The 18,966-nt window shown below is 36.9% G+C and overlaps 1 long non-coding RNA gene across 1 annotated transcript in view; it reads right to left on the bottom strand.

Annotated features, from left to right (window-relative positions):
• LOC126828742 (uncharacterized) overlaps positions 1 to 18,966 on the bottom strand; it is a 46,603-nt gene that overhangs the window by 2,195 nt on the left and 25,442 nt on the right. Inside the window, exon 2 of the long non-coding RNA XR_007683219.2 lies at positions 7,400 to 7,523. This is a non-coding gene — a long non-coding RNA (uncharacterized LOC126828742). The remainder of the gene's footprint in view (positions 1 to 7,399; positions 7,524 to 18,966) is intronic.

The following is an 18,966-nucleotide window of genomic DNA, read 5'->3' as shown; positions in this document are numbered from 1 at the left end:
AAAAAATCAACATTATTTTCTGAAGTCTGTTCTTTGCCTTCTAGTTTGTTTTTATAGTTAGATTATAATATGTCAACCGCCTGTCCACATCTCTCAATTTGGTATAATGACTTTGGAAACGCAACCTAGCCAAATGCAGCCTTGAAATGTCCAAACTACTACTGTTCTAGCTAATCTCCAACCGGACTTAAAACAAACAACACCCTAATGTAGGATTCTTCTGCACACATTCTTCACATGTACCCTTTAGCATAACTGGACCATGTGCTCAAGCCCCTAAACTGCCTTTTGGACAATACTACATATAAATTGTTGCAACGGAATTTAATTGTTGAACTGGAAAAAAACAGGTCACAATTCTAATACAATTACTGTTTATTCAGGGGCGTACATAACGATTTTGTTTGGGAGGGGGGGGGGTGTTTAGCCAAAATGCGACCGACTGATGCCCATACCCCTAGTACCAATTTTGAAAAATTGAGTCAATATCTTGGCATTTGAGGTCATTGCTGGGAGAAATTCTTGTGGACGAGAGAACCAGAAATGTGAGTCAATTAGACAAAATCTCGAGATCTGCCCCTGTCAATTCCGCCTGTTTTGCAAGAGTTGACAGAACTTTTGTATAGTCTGACGCCCCACGACCCACACACCAGTGCCAGTGGTACTACTAACATTACTAGGCAGTTCAGTATATCCGTGAATATGATAGTGCTGAGACAGTATAAGGCATGAAATGAAATGAAATGAAATGGGGTTTAACGTCCTACTGTTTTGCTCCGAACTGGGCTAATGAAGACGGGCATACGCCATACAGTGTGCTATGAGGGAAATTTTGCCCGGACAGCGGCACTACGGCCTACTCTTATATCGAATTCCAACTGTCAAGGGATCTTTTACGTGCACTCCAATGTGTATACGGGACCTCGGTTTTTCGTCTCATCCGAATGACTAGACAGCTGTCCTTGTCAGGCCCTCCGTCCTGCATCACTGACAAGGGGGAACCACGTCAGAAAATCGGGATGAACTTTTTCGGCCAATGCAGGGATCGAACACCCCAGTATAAGGCAACAGAGGAGTAGAAGAATGATGTTATAATAGAATCGAGCGCCACAGGCGTGAACAAATTTCAGATGTGTAACCGAGCTTTTAATTTTTGGGACTGGGCCTGACAATTTTAGTCAATGTCATGGCAAATGGATCCAAATTCTCGTTAACGAGAGGATAAGAAATGGGACAGAATCTTGAGGCCTATCTGTCAATGTCGCCTGTTTTGTGAGAGTAGAACTAACAATTCTACAGTCTTTTGACCAACGACTCACTCACTAGTGGTACTATTAACTGGGCGATTCACTGTAACTGTGAATATGATAGTGATGAGATAGTATAAGACAGAGAAGGAGTTGAAGAATGATGGCATAATGGAATTGAGCGCCGATATGTAACTGAGCTTTTAATTTTTGAGGACTGGGCCTGAGGGAACTTTACCTCAATGGGGCGCTTACTTGGTTTCTGAAATGCCCTGGACTTTGGGAGAGATTTTGCAGAATTCTGATGGTCAGAAAACACCCCATTAATACATTTAGTCGGAGACCGACTGCGGTGAGCACTTTTTTTTAGACCGACTTTTTTTTTGCCATGGGGTGAAAAACATTTTTTTCAAACATGATAAGTCGACAAGGTTATTTTATACTAAAGTTTTGCGTGAGTAGAGTAACGTGTGCAGCGAGCACTTATTTTGATACCGACTGCTCATATCTTACGACCGACTGCACTGATTTTGCGACCGACTAGTATTTGGGATCTATTCTGGCATTATTTGTTTACCTCATTAATTCATTAAGACGGCGATGCATAATTTTAAGACCGACTGCAGTGACTGCACTTATTTTGAGGCCGACTATTTTTCTCCCTGGGGGAAATTTTGTTTTTAGACCTACATACTCACGACAGAATAAGAGTGAAACACATTAAGTTGACAAGGTTATTTTATACTAAAGTTTTGCATGAGTAGCGTGACGTGAGCACTTATTGTGATACCGACTGCTCTTATTTTGCGACAGACTATTTTTTTTCTGGGGGGGGGGGGGGTGTACCCACACACACCCACACACACATTTACGCCCCTGTGCTTATTAGGCTTCCCTGGTCATTATCAAGCAATGATCAAATATGAAAATATAACAAGACAATATATATATGTACACGACAATACTTGGTTAATGCTGACCAACCAGAGATACTTTTTAATCACATCTACCCAAAGAAGACCTAACTTAGTTAGGGATTATAAAAGTTTAATGCTAGTAACAACATTTTATTACGGCATGTAGACCACTTTGGCTGAAATTAACACAAATTGATTAATGGATAACTTGTTGCGGAGTATATACAATGATTTATCAGGTTTTAATAATCACAAACGCTGAAAGAAAATAGATTGATTAATGATATCAGCGACCCCTTTACCTGAAATTAACACAAATTATTAATAGATAGCTTGTTGTGGAGTATTTACAATGATTTGATCAGATTTTAATAATGACAACACCCTAAAGGATGAAATTTGATGTTGACATGTGCATGTTGATGTGATTCCCTTAGAACAAAGACAACACAAATCAACAATGGTCCCCTGAAGGTCGACTATTTAAATTAGTGAGTAGTATTTACGCTGGATGCTATAGTGATTTGGAAAAGCAGGATTTGAACTTTTTAGTGCAGTGAATTTCAATAACAGCAGCCCTGAAAAGCATGAAATGAAATGAAATGGGGTTTAACGTCCTACTGTTCTGCTCCTAAACTGGGCTAATGAAGACGGGCATACGCCATACAGTGTGCTATGAGGGAAATTTTGCCAGGGTCGGCGCTACGGCCTACTCTTATATTGAATTCCAACTGCCAAGGGATCTTTTACGTGCACGCCAATATGTACACTTGACCTCGGTTTTTTCGTCCCATCCGAACGACTAGACAGCTGTCCTTGTCAGCCCCCTGAAAAGCAAAATTATTAATTATGAATTTTAGAAGGATTATTGAAATGATTACAAATTTAGATTATTAATCTTGAATAGTGATAAGAATATTGGTAAGTATTAAATATTGATTGCATAGAATTTATTATGCTTAGCCTATGATTATGTAATACGCCCTGGGGAGGAACAATCCTTGATCCCTGTTCATCGTTGGTTTGTGTCTTCGGTAACCTGCCAAAACTTAAGACAGCTTAAAACAACAACATTCACGGTCAAGTGCACAACTAATCCTCAACCTGTTACCTATATTTGATAATGGAATAGTCCAAGAAAATCTAGAAAAAATACCAAAACTTAGACAGCCAGTTCAAAACAACAACAAATTGTAACATTGGTATGTTAAAGCAGATTTATTAACAAGTATAAAACAACAAATATAGTACCATTTCTTTACTGATCAAGTTTTTACTTATATAAATAATAATAATTTTAATACTCTATGTTCACAAATCTTCAATTCAAATGTTAACAAAGTGTCTATCCGAGATGGATCAAATGGCCGACTGCGTCCAGATACTCAATCTTGGTCTTGTCACCTTGTTGCAGCTGTGTTTAAAGTTCGAAGGAAGTTATGTTTTGAAATCAAAACATTTCAGCTGCTTACACATCCTTTACTGTTCAATAACATTTCAGCTGCTTACACATCCTTTACTGTTCAATAACCACACTTGCATCAAAGGTAGACATTTTAAAATCAAAACATCTCAGCTGCTTACACATACTTCAATAACCACACTTGCATCAAAGGTAGACATTTTAAAATCAAAACATCTCAGCTGCTTACACATACTTAAATGTTTAATAATCACCCTTGGATCAAAGTTAGATATATTTATTGTTTTGATAATCAAACTTGCATCAAAGACATGCATTTTCAAATCAAAACATCTCAGCCCAACAAACTTAATCTCCCTATGGGTCAATTACAACACTGATTATGACTGTTCCATTGCAGCTATGGGTGTTGTGTTAATTAATCACCTACTCCATTGTCTAAGTTATGGCTGTCTAAATTATGGCTGTCTAAGTTTTGGGAGATAATCGTGTCATCGTATTTTAATGGCTTCATGCAATCGGCTCGCTCTCTTGTTGCTTATATTTTTGCATTATGCTTTAACACTGGACAAACTTCACTGGACAAACTTCTCTGGATAGCCGTTGTGAAGACATGTTTGAGATGGTCAATTTCGTTAGGCAGGCTCTCAGGATTACATGTCTTTTTTGCACGGTTTACCGGAGCTTGAATTGTGGCCGATTTGACGCTATTCGGATGATTGGATTTGAAGTGAATATATTGATCGGTGTGGGTTGGTTTCCTGTAGACACTGGTACGGATTGAGGTGTTGGTTTTGGATACACAGACAACGAGGAAGGGTAGTTGATTATTATTTTCTGTTTCCATTGTGAATTTGATACGTGGGTGTTGCCTATTGAGGTGTTGTACCAACGTTTCTGGATCATCTTGTTTGATAATAACAAAAGTATCATCCACTCGTCTATAAAATCAAGTTGGAGTCATGGTGGATGTTTGAAGTGCCCTCTCTTCCAAATCAGTTAAAACTATTTCTGAAATTAGGGGTGAGAGTGGGCTTCCCATGGGTAATCCATTGATCTGTTCGTTAAAGTCGTCACCCCAGGAGAAATAGAACATGTTGTATAATGATGTTGTCGGTTGATAGGGAGTTCTCCAGTGGGTTGTCTAAACTGTCTATGTGCTTGCTTGGACTCTTCAGAGTCTCTTCCCTAGGTAGCCTAGTCGAAACGTCGCTCAGTAATAAGTTGTAATTCTATTCCATAGAATTGTGACCTGTTTAATACTACATATATAGTCTTTTATTCCAGCTATAATGTTGTCTTTGCTTCGACTACAGCAAATATAATTGACAAAATGACACTAAATGTAGTGTCAAAGGTTACAGCGAGATTTTCGTACCTTTTAAGAAATTGGTAAAGAGGGGATGTAAGTTTCACCTTGTATTGAAAAGTACAGATGCGTCAATTGTTGGATTATAACTTTTCCCATACCCGAACAGACAGAAATGCATACAATTGTGTTTTTATATTCAACCAGACGAATATTCAGTCTAGTCGAAGCAAGCAATGAACGTGACATAATAATAGAAAGTTTTGTTTAGTTGTAATTCCAAGAATCTGACGGGCTATGTGATGTCGTGGTGAAATCTACCGTTACAAAGTTCAGTGGACATGACAATAAATCTGTAAAAGATAGGTTGCCAGGCAATGAAACGAACGCTAACAACAGCCAAGTCGTCCAGATAGTCAACAAGAGTTGTATATTTTTTCTTTTTCCAAAATTCGAAACATTTATAAGACACTAAAATCTGATTCTGGATAACAACCCATTAACCAGAAATCATTATAATTTGTTTGGTGTCTAATAGTTCTGTCCTGCACTAACGTTTAATATACAAAACATTTTATATCAAGGGCATAACTCTGGAAACAAACAGATATTAACAAGATTTTTGAAAATGATCAAAGGCCATAATTCTGGCAGTATTTATAACCGTAAAATTTGACTAAATTTAAAGTCATTCGGATATTAACTTAGCCTCTAGAGCATCCGCAAGATATTACAAAATGATCAAGGGGAGTAATAATCAGACATCGTTGAAAATCAATAGGAATCTTCGTCTCATGACATTAGTCAATCGGATATTAACTTTGGTCCCTAGAGCGTCCACAAGCGATTATGGACGCCGGACCGACGGATGGATGGACGGGAGCGACGGTAATACACGACCACATTTCAATATCGGCGTACAATAAAAAGTACCGACATTGATTACGGCTACTGTCTGAACCGTGGTAAATTTTAAACGGATTTCGTCGATTGTGAACAATTTACTGAATAATTGTTATTAAAAACTTGCCTGTGTGTTTGAAATCACCCCCGGTTGAATAAAATCTATTGCACAATTGAATATCCCAACGCAAAAAAAGTTCTCTCTTGAAAAGTCAATGTTTTTGCTTGTATTTTCGACCAAGTTCATCTCAACATTGTACATGTCACGTGATGAGCTAACCCATCTTAATATGTTGAAGGGGGCAATGGTTGACAAATTTTGACAATCACGTGTGTTGCAATCACAAAAACGTGCGACCTTTCCGATCGTTTGAGTAACAAAAATGGCAACTGAAGACAATAAAATTAATTTGGAAACAGTTGATTGTCAGTGTACTAAATTTTATTCACAATGAATATGTCACTGATTACACGAATACTCGTAAATATTGCTTTCACATAATCATCGACCCATAATTGTAAATACACTGTGTATTATATACATTTTATCAAATTATATTAGTCCCTACATCCCTGTCAATTATATGCAACTCTGTGGCTAACATTTATAAATAAACACACTTTATTTCATAATTTTAATGGATATTATTTCATAACGCGGGTTCTAATCCCAATGCTCTGTGGTTATTAGTCCATTTTCAAAGTTTTATGATTACCACAAAAACTATGAAACAAAGCCACCGCTTCTCAATAACTTACATTTTAATTCACGTTCCGACTGTTCACGTCAATAATATTCCTGATTAAATTACCTTTTTTGGTCTATTCGACAGATACTGAAATCGAAACATTGTTTACAAGAACAGTTCGGGATGTCTAAACATCGTTTATCGTCTTTATAAAAATGTATTTAAAAAACAATATCACTTGTCAAAAGAAGTATCGCGGATTGCGTGTATTATTGGGTCTTGTGTTTTAATTATGCAGATCATGAGAAAAACTCGTGCAAGTTTCGCGCTAAATTTAACCATTTTCACTGCATCTGTGTAGCATACAATAACTCATATGGCATGGTATCTTTTACGGCCATAGAATTCAAAGCATTGATTGAATGAGGCATGATCGCGATCTACGAAATACTATCAGAAAATTCCATTCTCTGTGGATTTCAAAATGGAGATCTATCCAACTCTCTTACCAAATAATTAATACAAGACGGAAACAAAATAACGGACTACGGGCGTATTTATGTTTGTAAACGCCCAAAATCATTACTGGGCCCCGAGAGCAATAGCTTATTCATACACAAAATTTGAATTGTCGTGAAAGAGCCAAACACTGTTACGATAGACAAGCCTTGCTTATACGAAGTGACGTAATTTTTGTATTTTTCGATGTCCAAGTTTTTGAGGAGTTTTTTTATTCGCTGGGATATTTAGTTGTACAATGGATTTTATTTAACCGGGGGTTAAAATTTACGATGGTTCAGACAGTAGTTCGGAAAGTACCATGACGTTTATTTATAGGTATAACAAAAGATTGGCGGTGTGTTTATGTTATGCCAACCCAACATAACACATGCTATTTCAATTTAACTTACTTGCAAAACCGCTCTACTTTTTGTAAATCTTTGCCAACAGTCATATTGCCTTGTCTTCCAGTACACGCTTGCATCTGTTCTATAGCATCGTGTGGACATTGGCTGCATACTACATCTAACATCACTGAAGTAAAACATATTTGAAATGGAAAATAAGAATATTTAACAGATCTCAGTATGTGACCAAATTAGTGTTCATGGGGCCTTTCTTTCATTCTCGTACACTTAAATGACAAACATTATCAAAAGAGGTCGACAAATTAACGATATAACTACGGTAATTAATAACTATAAAATATTATTTGGTTTGTAATAATTCTTATTTGTCACCACGAGAGTGTAGAATTTCTGATAATTTGGTTATGAATCAAAGATTGGCGGTTCGCAGGGTGAGCCAACGGAAAGCTGTAATTAGCTGGTCCCTGGTTCTTACAGCGGTGATATAGATATGTGAGATACGATCAGACTTAATGTGACAGTCGACGTAAATCCCCAGTGGGCTCCAGTGATATCGGTCTGTTCTACTCCACTAACCTAAGGAGACACATAATCAAATTATCCGCCCTTGATAATTGTTCCAAGTTTTATCGACCAATCAAAACCTTATAGTCTCGAGGCTCAGCGGGGGGGGGGGGGGGTCCATCAAATGGGCACAAAACCAGATCCAACTTTTGCGTAAAATACGATGCCGAGTCGTAATCAGTCCGCCGTTGGGGCGTTTTCGAGATATTCGGGGTCAAAGGTCAAATGGGTTCATTTGCACTGAAAGTGAATGCGCGGTCATTCTTGTATCATGAAAATAAGCTGAAAATGATTGAAAGTAATCACACTTTCAATAAAAATGTAAACTTGCTAAATTCACTTTTGTTCTTTGTGATCCCCGAGGTCAAAAGGTCACATTTTCCGTTTTAGCACTTAGAAGATTTAAAGTAATAAATGTCAGCGTAAAATATAAAATCTAAAGCGAAACCTGTTCTAATTAATAATAGGAACATTTAAAATTTATCTTTAGGTGGTCTTAGCACCGAACTTTTACTTTGAAACGTCAAAAATGAACTTGCATAACAGAACCAAAACGCTTCGGAACCTGTTTCAAAAATACGTAAAAACTGTTAAAGCAAAATCTTTCCGAATTAGTTTTACAACGAATGCTATACATAATGATACTAGTTGTCTGAAAAAAAACAATTGAATAGTTTCATGGCTGGACTTCAGCATATTAAATTTCTTGCAAACATTCTCATAACCGAGCGTACAAGGTGCTGTATCGCGGTGAACGTAAACAATTGACGCTAAGACTGGTATTTAAACTGTTTTTTGATTGGTTCGTATGCGGCCAATGAAATCATCAATGGCATATAATTAAAATTTATTTTGTGAAAATCAGGCGGGTTAGTGAGTAGAACGGAACGTCATCACTGCGGATACCGAGGATGTAGTAGTGGTAGCTAAAGACCACAGTGGGCCGTAGCGAGTCGATGTTTTAAAGTAACGATGACTTTTGTGCCACGCCTTAATCCAGATTGATTATTTTAAACAAAATCAAAAAAACAACGGTAGATAACAGGGCTGGTGTAATGTGAATGGAATGCAATCATTACATGGTTATGTAATTAATAATGGAATATTTCAAAAGTAATGAGTAATGAAAATGTAATTAATTACATTCCATAAATTCTGTAATGGTCAATTACATTTCAGTTACTTTGTAATTACATTTTATGGCACATATCTATATTTCCAACTATGACATGCCTCGAATTTTGGCACCACAAGAAGTCCATTAAGTATAACTACACAAATCCAAAGTGTTGAATATTTTTTTTTAAAGAGGAAGTCGGGGATTTAAAGAAGCATTATGTAAGATTTAATAGTTCAAAAATAGATTATGCAAAATGAAAATATTGAAAATTTCATTCAAAGTGCAGGTTTGACAAGATGTGTGCACTGATTGTTCAAGTCTTAGCATAGCTTCACCATCTACTTAAAATCGGATCTATTTGGGGGCACCGAGAGCGGATTTTGGTCTTGTCATGTTAATATGTTTAATAATAATACTATAGTCTATAGAACATTTCAGGCCCAAAGAAAGTCCTGCAAGAGGCAGATTTAGTTGCGGAAAGGCCGATACAGTGCGACTACTGTGTTGACGACTACTCTCTCAAAGGACAATATTGGTGTCAGTCAATATAAAATATGTGATAAAGCTCGTTAAATACATCCCAAATATAATTTTAACACAGAGATCATTGCTACGGGAGTTGTGTAACAAGCACGTGAAGAAACGGGAAGTGACATCAAACATGACAAACATGAGTTGTCCTTCTATATAACTGACTGAAGTAACGAGCGGTAACAGATAAACGATCGAATTTCATTTCACTGATAATTCCGTTGAAGATGAAAAGTAGTTATATATCTGATATCTGACAATTCAAAAAAAGAATTGGCTGTCAGTAGATAAAAGATAACGAACAAATTAGAAAAGGTCCGTGCATTACCATGTTTTTATTAAGAACAGAATGAATAAAAACGGGGGAATGCACGGGATTTTTCTACTTTTTCTCGTGTCCCTTATCTAGTGACAGTCAATTCTATTTTTGAATTGTGAGATATCCTCTCACCGTTCCATATAATAACTTTTCAACTTCAACGGAATTATCAGTGAAATGAAATTCGATCGTTTGTCTCTTACCGCTCGTTACTTCAGTCAGTTATATAGAAGGACAACTCGTGTTTGTCATGTTTGACGTCACTTCCCGTTTCTTCACGTACTCGTTACACGTCTCCCGTAGCAATGATCTCTGTGTTAAAATTATATTTGGAATGTATTTAACCAGTTCTATCACATATGTAATAATGACTGACACCAATATTGTCCTTTAAGAGGAAATTAAATATGTGAACGGAAACAGGAAAGCCCCATATCATTACCTGTTTATCCCAATCAACCTAAAAGATACGAACCCATTTAACAACAAGAATAACAAAACCCCCTACATCACTGTACATCCAATTGTTATGAAAGTTAATACTTCATTAATTAATATCAGAGGAAATTGGTTATCTTTTAAAGATATGTTCCCTTGAATATAGTTAGGACATCCGTTATACTAAAAAGAAATATTGTATCTTAAAGAATAATATATTTATAATGGGCAGGAATAATTATGTATTTTTTTTCTTTTAAATTTCAATCACTAAATCAGTGGCATTGGTAACTTTCTATGAGAATTCTCACACGCTAGCGACGCTTAGATACAATTTATTTAGAAACAAAATTAATATACCCTTCAAAAAAAAAGAAATGGGCATGAATAAATGACATTTCGTCGTCGATATACCCTCGCTCTATCATCGCCTCATTGCAACCGGAACCGCGACTCGTCACGGAACCAAACTGTTCTCCGGCGTTGCTGTGGCCATATCCAGTTATCCTGTGTCTGAACCCATTGAAGACGGATTTGAAGGTGTCGGAGTATTTCAAAATAATAGCTCTAACCGTCTGGCTCGTAATGCGGTTTCACGTAGGCGTCTATGGGCTGTCTGGTCTGAGATCCTAGGCCGTCCAGGAATTGCGGCTGCAGTAGAGGCCGTTGTTGTGAACCGTGTCCGCAAATAACGTAACTGGACACGACGATCCAGGGCAGGTGGGGTCACTCTTGTTTAGCATAAGAATGGGCGGTCACGCGTTGAACTTCGCTGACGATACCTTTCCCAAAGGCAAGAAATGGTACTCTGAGAAACATTCAGCAGCTTGTCTACATTGGTCTGGTATTCACCTGCTTGTAACCGACATAGCGTTGTTGCGACATCACTTGGTTCGTTGAGTGTTTACATGGGCAACTGATTTTGAAACCGAGAACCCTGGGATTTTAAAGGCCTTAGATTGGTGTTTCATGGGAAAAGCTTGCGAAGTTGTTAAACTCACGTGTCTTGGTAAAATCAAGCGAAAACAAATTTCGGCAATGAGTATACTCACTATGACCAGTCACAATTAGTGGCCCTACATTTAAAAAAAATAATAAATTTCTTTTATCATTACATGACATTAAAAACAAGTAAGAATTGTGGAAACAAGGATCCCGTTCAAATTAAAAAAAATTGATGAAAAACCTGCTGTGCGTTTTTTTTTTTTTTTTTTTTTAAGAGTATATATTTCCCGGTAGTCTGTGTTTTTAGGATCAAGACTGCTGCGAAAATATATATTTAATTGTACCTATTCCTTGTTCTGCCTCATTATTATTTTTCTTCCAATGAACCGGAAATATATCACACACTTATTTTCGCAGTATGCGACACATGGCCAATTTGTATTTGATATTGCCTGAAGATATATTTAGAATAATTGATTTGAAATCTGTCATTTCCGGTTGCAAGCATTATTACGCAAATTGAGTTATATGTTTTCACAAATATCATTAGCCAGGAATATTGGCATTCTGTTTTCAGGAGAAAAAACAGCATAAATATGAAGCTAAAATTGCGAATAGTTCCAATTTTAGACGTCCGTAATTGAACAGGATTTTTGAAGTTCATCACATATACACTGCAGCTTACCAACGTAAATAAATTAATTAGCCTACGTATATTCCTTATTAGATCCATTTTTTTTATTATCCCGCATACCATGATAAACATACCCCCCCCCCTCAAAAAAAGAAAAAAGAAAACACAAATGTTTGAAATGAAATAAAATGGCGTTTAACGTCCTACTGTTTACAAATGTTTGAAGATCATAGTTTCGATATTCTGGAAGTTTTTTTTTGTCATATTGCCTCGTGGTATGTGAACATTCCATCAATTTAATTGTCTCATTTGAGCCTTTTTCTACCTATATATTGTCTCGTCTAAATCACCATATGTTTGGCGCAATATAGCCCGGTTGGTGCTGACGTGCCATAAAACCATATTTCATTCATTCATTCGTAGCTATATAGACTACTGTTTTGGCGTCAGTCATCCTATATACCCAGCTAACGATTGAAAACCGCACCCAAAGTACAAGGGAAAAGTAAGCAATTCGTTGACAATGCGATATTTTTCGTATAATAAATTATCGATTTAGATCGTGTAAGGGGATAAAATTTAGTAGGCCCCGCTGGAATTTAAGAATCAACAGGGTCCCAATAACATAATTAGGTTTTTAAAAAATAAACTTTTGTGCGTAAATATATTTCCACCGTGTAATACGTAATTTCAATTGACAGTTTCACTTTATAGTATTAACCATCAATGTGGTATTAAAACTGGTGTACGCCTAATTGCTATTTATGACCATGGTACAAAGACCGTAAGTGTCCATGTAATCAAGTACTGACTTTATTTATGACGTTTGTTTAGTTGCACTGGTACGTGGTGTCTATTTATTTTATAGAGTTTTACTGTGGCTGAAAATAATGCCTGTGTCCATTATACACTCTGTTTGAGTTTTCTAAACTAAACAAGACAACTAGAGGGAAAAAAATAATATCCTTTATTACATTAATAGTCAATAGGAATCTTCGATCAACTGGATGTCTACCTTCATTACGCGACGCACCTTAAGACATATTCCAATAACGTGCCATTTTATGACCAGGAAACAATTGGTAATGTGGGTTAAGGCATAGTCTCATTGTATTTTTATTGTCCCCATGTTTTCTAATATGTCTAAGGCCATTACGCATATCTCTAAAAATATCCAACCAGCTATTTACATCACTTGAACTTCGGATAGTCGACTTGTGTGTGTGACAGGTTTATTAACTAACTGTGCCTAAAGGTTGGCTCCTAGTCGCTTTTGACCTACTGATGGCCATTAATGGTACATTAAAAATCGAACAGAGTGAAATTAGCTTTTCTCTAACAAAACTTATATATTCATGAAAGACGGTATTTCATCGATATTGCTCTATATTCCCGAGAGAAAAGACAACGGATTAAAATTAACTTCCTATTTCTAGAGCTATTACTTCAAATGTTATGTGATGTAATGAAATCTAGCTTTGCAAACATCTAATCACGTTAAAAACAATTTTTATTTTAATTTGATTTACAACAGCCGTAAAAATGATCAAAGTCTTTGGCAGATCTTAAAATACCATTTCATCTTCATTTAAAGGGCGCAAAGTTCTTTGGCATTACAAACAACTTGAATTAGTGGTTCATGATATCTTACCGTGAACATATGGGCATCTGGTATCCAATATTTAATACACAGTGAACTGTCTACTCTACGCTTTCGAGCGTCATTTGTAATGAGCGCTTTGGTGAACACGTAAACCGTACCGTTCAATTTGGACGGCTCACGTATTTAGACGACCATAACTGATCAGATTTAGAATTATTATACAAATTTGAAACAATGAATGTAATTCAGATTACAAACACATATTATATTTGCCCCATTTTAGGTTCCAAAGAATACATACTTAGCTCATTTAATACAAAACAAATTCATCTAAATGTAATATCTTAACAAATAGATAATAAATCTAATTATATATAAATTTCCATCGCCTCATTGGAAAATATGTTTGCTATACGAATATCACCCACGACCAATATTGACCGATTCTGTAAATGGTCATATCAGAAAAGGTAGATTAATACTTTCTGTGCACAACAATAGTATATGGTTATTATGTAATACGAAGAAAATATATAATTTTCAGTTTAAGTTCATTTGATAAAATCAACATAATGGACACTTTCAATATCATGCGGTGATCTGCTTGTAGTTTCCCAGTCGGTGCATAAATCCCGCCCACAGAGTTATACAGTGTAGTTTAGACAACTAAAACGAGAATGGTACGTTACGTTTTAAAGATTATAATAACCGATTATGTTATTGTTATATTTATAACTGTACGCACGTGTTTTCACTTTCTTCATGCGTTTTATTTACCTGCTCGGTTCTGTTAATTTCAACAATAATAACATGTTCAGGGAATTAAGATTGTTGATTGAGTAATCAGGGTTAGTTTTTAGATCATCAAAGAAGTAAACAGAGTTGTAAGCGTGTTTAACTTAATGTGTTCCAATTGAATTGAAAAGAACAAGCGGTTGCCATGCAAGATACGCCCACATTTTGCAAGAGATGGACAGAAAACAAGCTAACCAGCGGCTGCCAGGCAGGATACGCCTACATTTTGCAATTAGGGGCAATAATCCAGAAAGTTATAGTCTGAAATGCACAAATATCAAAAGGGGCTGAGATCTTTGGGATATAAAGATATTTTTTAAGTTTCATCAAAATCGGATAAAAATTGTGACCTCTAGAGGGCCCACAACCTGCGTAGCATACTTTTCACAGTTTGCGTACAAAGAGCGGCCATTTTGTTGGTCTGTTTCATTTCGATTTTCCCGAAATTCGAATTCAACATTCTTTATGGTGGAATGGTGATATTTTTAAACGTTTTTTAAAATCGAAAAAAAAATGTGACCTCTACAGAATCCGCAAGCAAAAAATGCGATTTTTCGAACAATCAGGAGCCATAATCCAGGAAGTTACGTTCGGATATACGCGATTATCAAAAGGAACCATTTTGTCCGGCAGTTTTGGCCCAATTTTCACGAAATTCGAACTCAACAAACATCACGGTGAAACGGTGATATATTCGAACGTTTTTTTTTTTAAACGGATAATAATTGTGACCTCCAGATGGACCACAACCTAAAAATGCGATTTTTCGTACAACCAGGGTCCATAATTCAGGAAATTACGATCCGATATACGCAAACATGTATTTCAAGTTTCATCAAAATCAGATCAAAATTGTGACCTATATGCAGGGTCCACAACCTTGATATACCAGATGTCATACACTATTTGCGTGCCATTTTGTCAGGCAGTTTTGGACCGATTTTCACGACATTCGAACTCAATATACATTACTGTGTAACGGTGATATATTTGAATGTTCTTTTTAAATCGGATAATAATTGTGACCTCTAGAGGTACCTCAAGCTAAAAACGCGATATTTTGTACAATCAGGGGCTATAATTCAGGAAGTTAAGGTCCGATATGCGTGAATATCGAAAATAACCAAGATCTTTGGGTTATAAATTTACATTTCAAGTTTCAACAAAATCGGATAAAAATTGTGACCTCTATAGGGTCCACAAGCTAAAAGCTATTCGTACAATTAGGGACCATAATTCATGAAGTTACGGTCCGATACATGCCAATATCGATAGGAACAAAGATCTTAGGGGGATAAACCTATATTTCAAGTGTCGTTGAAATCGGATATAAATTGTAACCTGTAGAGTGTCCACAAACAATTGTGGACGGACGGACGGACAGGGGCGACGACAATATATGTCCACATGAAAATGTGGGCGTATAAAAAAAAGAAGCGTTTCTTCGTACACACAGGGAACATAAACCAGGGAGTTATGGTCCGATATGCGCGAATATCACAAGGAATCGAAATGTTTGGGATATAAACATATATTTTAAGTTTCATCAAAATCAAATAGAGGGTCAACAACCTTCTTATTCCATAGCCTACTTTTGCACTATTTGTGTACAAATGTAAACCTTTTTAAAAATTGGATAAAAATTGTGATATCAAGGGGGTCCACAAACTAACCAGCGGCTGCCAGGCAGGATACGCCCACATTTTCGAGAGGTGGATAGAAAAAAGCTAAAACGAAAGTGATTTTTCCTACAATCAAGGGCCATAATTCAGGAAATTACAATTCGATATGCGCAAATATCGAAAGGAACCGAGATCTTTGGGTTATAAACTTACATTTCAAGTTTCAACAAAATCGGATAAAAATTGTGACCTCTATAGGGTCCACAACCTTGATATACCATATTTTTACGCTATTTGAGAACGAACGGCGGCCATTTTGTCTGTCAATTTTGGACCGATTTTCACGAAATTCGAACCCAGCCATCCTTAGGATGTAACAGTGATAAAATAATACGTTTTTTTTTTAAATCGGATTAAAATTATGACCTCTATAGGTTCCACAAGCAAAAAACCTGATTTTTCGTACAATCAGGGACCATAATTCAGGAAGTTACGGTCCGATATGCACGAATATCGACAGGAATCGAGATCTTTGGGTTATAAACCTACATTTCAAGTTTCAACAAAATCGGATAAAAATTGTGACCTCTATAGTGTCCACAACCTTGATATACCATATTTTTACGCTATTTGAGAACGAACGGCGGCCATTTTGTCTGTCAATTTTGGGCCGATTTTCACGAAATTCGAACTCAGCCGTCCTTAGGGTGTAACGGTGATATAATAAAACGGTTTTTCAAATCGGATAAAAATTATGACCTCTATAGGGTCCACAAGCTAAAAACGCGATTTTTGGTACAATCAGGGACCATAATTCATGAAGTTACTGTCCGATATGCGCGAATATCGAAAAGAATCGAGATCTTTGGATTATCAACTTAGATTTCAAGTTTCAACGATAAAAATTGTGACCTCTATAGTGTCCACAAGCTAAAAACGTGATTTTTCGTACAAACAGGGGCCATAATCCATGAAGTTTCGATCCAATACATGCCAATATCGAAAGGAACCGAGATCTTTTGGAGATAAACCTATATTTCAAGTTTCGTCAAAATCGGATAAGAATTGTGACCTGTGGACGGACGGACGTAAGGACGGACAGGGGCAACGGCATAATACGTCCACATGAAAATGTGGGCGTATAAAAACTTGATTTTTCGTACAATCAGGGGTCTTAATCCAGGATGTTATTGTCCGATATGCGCAAATATTTGGTTTCATCTAAATCGAATAAAAATTGTGACCTGTAGAGTGTCCACAAGCTAAAAACCGAGATCCTTTGGAGATAAAGCTTTATGTCAAGTTTCGTCAAAATTGGATAAGAATTGTGACCTCTAGAGTGTGCACAAACAAACTTAGGATGGACGGACGTCCAGGCGCGACGATAAACTACGTCCACATGAAAATGAGGGCGCATAAAAAGGTTATCTGTCAACGAACCTCTAATCATCTGTTGTTAGGGGCGACGCTCTTCGAAATAAGCCAACAGTGAGGCTGGTATCCTCCGCCGACATCCCATACTAATATCTTTTGAAAAGTATCGAACAATCAAACTGATTATCTAATCTTAGTCTAAGCAGAAAATGTTCACCATCGAACTCGGTCAAGGCTTTGAAATACCTATTAGTGAAACGTACACCAAGTTTCATCACTCTCCATGAATTAACTGAAGCCTGAGAATGCTTTGTGAACTCGGGGCCCGGATGATCTAGCAAACGAACTAGATATTCTCAAATGTTGACTACCAATCTACGAATATTTGTGTGAATGATAGTAACTAGTGGCAAGGTCATGGCCTCCGTTTACTGTGACTTCGATGAAGTAATCATGATAAACAAGCCAACAGTGAGGCTGATGTCCCCCGCCGAAATAGGAAAATAATTAGAGGACACATATAAATTTATCACAAATTATCTTTTACAAAGTATTGAACAATCAAACAGTATATCTTTACTTCCAAAGTCTCGACCAATCAAATTGCGTATCGCTCTGCTTACCCTGAGCAGAAAATGCTCATTATCAAACTTAGTCAAGGTATTACTGTAATGAAACTATACACCAAGTTTCATCAATCTCACTTAATTAGAACTAAAGTTATCGTGTCCCAAAGCATCAACCAATCAAATTGCTTATCTCTGCTTACCCTAAGCGGAAAATGCTCATCTTCGAACTCCATCAAGGCATTGACCTAATAAACACATACACCAAGTTTGAACATTCTAGCTCAATTAAAAGTTATCGTGTCCCAAAGCATCAACCAATCAAATTGCTTATCTCTGCTTACCCTAAGCGGAAAATGCTCATCTTCGAACTCCATCAAGGCATTGACCTAATCAACACATACACCAAGTTTGAACATTCTAGCCCAATTAGGAAGAGAGTTATCGTGTCCCAAAGCATCAACCAATCAAATTGCTTATCTCTGCTTACCCTAAGCGGAAAATGCTCATCTTCGAACTCCATCAAGGCATTGACCTAATAAACACATACACTAAGTTTGAACATTCTAGCTCAATTAGGAAGAGAGTTATTGTGTCCTAAAAAGTGTGACGGACAGACAGACGGACGGACGGACGGACAGACAGACGGACGAACCCATTTTAATAGTCCCCTGCTTTCTTCGAAAGGCGGGGGACAATTATCTAAAAACGGGTTCCACCAAAGATGGTTCATATTACGCAGATGAATTGTACAGGTTATGTGATCAAATCAAAGAAAAGCTCCTAGATGTCGGGCTGCTCCAGGAAAATGTGGTTTCAAGATCCTCCCATACCCGACCTTTTCGTCATAGCTAGTTCCCTCTGATTTCTTCCTCATCCGACATCTCAAATCTGAACTCAGGGGTGGCAGATTTATAAAGTCATCATTGCTGTTGACAAGTTTTCAGAGTCACAGTATATAAATTCCATTAAGAACAGTATCCGTATCGTGTTTAAAGTATTTAAAACTCAAATTGCACCCCTCCCCCTCCCAGCCTCCTGGATCCGTTCACTTGATTTGATATCTGTTTATTTCTCACAATGTCCATGTATTCTGTC

The sequence above is a fragment of the Patella vulgata genome, chromosome 7 (genome assembly GCF_932274485.2).
Source record: "Patella vulgata chromosome 7, xgPatVulg1.2, whole genome shotgun sequence".
Taxonomy (NCBI): domain Eukaryota; kingdom Metazoa; phylum Mollusca; class Gastropoda; family Patellidae; genus Patella; species Patella vulgata.
This window is presented reverse-complemented; position numbering and strand designations above follow the sequence as displayed.